The following is a 2,500-nucleotide window of genomic DNA, read 5'->3' as shown; positions in this document are numbered from 1 at the left end:
CTTGCCCTCCAATAGATACTCGTTAAAGGATTTAAAGTGTACTCATTCCGATTACGGGGCCTCGGATGAGTCCCGTATCGTTATTTTTCGTCACTACCTCCCCGTGCCGGGAGTGGGTAATTTGCGCGCCTGCTGCCTTCCTTGGATGTGGTAGCCGTTTCTCAGGCTCCCTCTCCGGAATCGAACCCTGATTCCCCGTTACCCGTTACAACCATGGTAGGCGCAGAACCTACCATCGACAGTTGATAAGGCAGACATTTGAAAGATGCGTCGCCGGTACGAGGACCGTGCGATCAGCCCAAAGTTATTCAGAGTCACCAAGGCAAACGGACCGGACGAGCCGACCGATTGGTTTTGATCTAATAAAAGCGTCCCTTCCATCTCTGGTCGGGACTCTGTTTGCATGTATTAGCTCTAGAATTACCACAGTTATCCAAGTAACGTGGGTACGATCTAAGGAACCATAACTGATTTAATGAGCCATTCGCGGTTTCACCTTAATGCGGCTTGTACTGAGACATGCATGGCTTAATCTTTGAGACAAGCATATGACTACTGGCAGGATCAACCAGGGAGCTGCGTCAACTAGAGCTGAGCAGCCGGCCGCCCGGGAGTGTGTCCCGGGGGCCCGCGCGAACACGCAAGCGTCCGCTCAATCATTCTGCAAACAGGAGGAGGCTGAGCTCCCCTGCACAATACACCTCGAAACCCTCTCAGGTCCCGGCGGCGCGCAGCGCCGTCCCAAGTACTTGGTCGGGTTCGAGAGAGGCGCAATCGCCCGGAGTTAGGCGAGTAGACGCTTTCGGTGCGACCACCCGTGCTCCCAACTGAGCTTGCCGCTGCCGACAGAGGCCCGGGAGCGTGCTGTCGTGGCATTGCCGGCGGGAGACAACACGCGCCACCTACGGTGACCGGCAGCTCCAACGCCAGCGCCACAGAAGGACAAAAGCCCCACTTGGGTGCCGAAGCGAACTCTCCCAGCACAGCGCACGCGCCAACACATCCGCACAGCTGCGATACAAACCACCAGCGAGAACCGCTGGGGCGACCGAGCAGCAGACGGCGTCGCGGCGCCGAGCGCCGGGCGGCAGCGCATCCTCAACGCACACAGTCCTCAATCGGACCAGCACACTGAAGATGTCCACCGCGCTTCGCACCGGGCCCGCGAGGACCTACTTTGGCCGCACGGCGCCGCGCGCAGGGTGCGCCGGCGCGCAGCTGCGACGCCTGCCGCGTCCGTCGGCCGGCGCGCCTGCCACTGGCCGCCCCCACCAGCCGGCTGTAGCGCGTGCGCCCACGCACCGCGCGGCCAGCACGCCGGGAGGCGCCCCCTCACCGGCCGGGGACGGTCCCACCCAGCCACCGCCGCGTATCGCTTCACACCCAGATGCCGTTCAGTTTCGTCGGCATGGTGGGTATCGCTGGAACAACCGGTTAGTACCTCAACCTATCGTCGCCATCACCGATTCACCCCTAGCGAGAACAACCGCACCACAACAGGTTACCATTTGTTCATTTGCGTAACTTCACCAGAAAACGCAGGCGTCCATCGCCATTTGCAACTTCCACGATTATTGCATGCCTGTGTCAGGTGTCACGCCACACTACGTCTGCCCACATACACGCAACAAAATGTGCACGCCTAGACAATACGTGGAAGGTGGCCCCCGTACGTATGCGATGTCCATTGCTCGAACGACTGTCAACCGGCCTCTGTAGCATGTCGCAGATATGGAACGCGGTGCACCATGCCATCACGGTGTGTGAGGAGAGACGACTAGGTCCGAATACATCAACAGACAGCTCATGCTGATCGCCATCCACGGCGTCCGTTCCTCCCACACGTCTCTATGGCGTACCACACTGCAATCCAGCTCTCATAGGGAGACGACACGTAGCTGCGTGCACAATATTTGCACTGTATGGTCCGCCGTTTTTGGGCGCAGTCGTTGTACGGTCACACATGTGCCACGATGTATCATTCAGTACATAAGGACGAATGTGCAGTACAGATTGTGGTTTACGCGTACGACATTAGCGGACAGTTGACACAGGCCGCACCACAACGTAGCCTGAGTACGTCGCATGCGGAGGGCATTGAACATGCAAAGTTCTCACCAACCAGCTTGCGAAGGCAGGGGGCAAGGTGGGGACGTGGGGAGGGGCGGCATGTACGTCCTGCTGCCATCCACATTACAGTGTACAGCAGGAGCATGTGGAAAGTGAGCAAGACTTGCAAGGTGTTTAACATGAAGCGATACACAGGGGAGCGGGGAGTGCGAGTAGCGAACTATATTGCGAGGGTTGCGGGTGGGCAACACTACACTAATTGAACGAGTCGTATAACAATTACAGAGCAGGTTTAGGCGACAACGTGGGTTACGTTAGGCGACAACGTGGGTTAGGTTAAGGCACGACGTGGGTTAGGTTAAGGCACGACATGGGTTAGGTTAAGGCACGACATGGGTTAGGTTAAGGCACGACATGGGTTAGGTTAAGG

The 2,500-nt window shown here is 57.8% G+C and overlaps 1 non-coding gene across 1 annotated transcript in view; it reads right to left on the bottom strand.

Annotated features, from left to right (window-relative positions):
* The window catches only part of LOC124727105, a 1,909-nt gene extending 1,334 nt beyond the window's left edge, over positions 1-575 (bottom strand). The window contains exon 1 of the ribosomal RNA XR_007006938.1: positions 1-575. This exon is cut by the window's left edge and continues 1,334 nt beyond it. This is a non-coding gene — a ribosomal RNA (small subunit ribosomal RNA).
* Positions 576-2,500: the final 1,925 nt, after the last annotated feature.

Source organism: Schistocerca piceifrons, unplaced genomic scaffold (genome assembly GCF_021461385.2).
Source record: "Schistocerca piceifrons isolate TAMUIC-IGC-003096 unplaced genomic scaffold, iqSchPice1.1 HiC_scaffold_1084, whole genome shotgun sequence".
Classification (NCBI taxonomy): domain Eukaryota; kingdom Metazoa; phylum Arthropoda; class Insecta; order Orthoptera; family Acrididae; genus Schistocerca; species Schistocerca piceifrons.
Note: the sequence above shows the minus strand (reverse complement) of the source record. Positions and strands in the feature narration are given on the sequence as shown.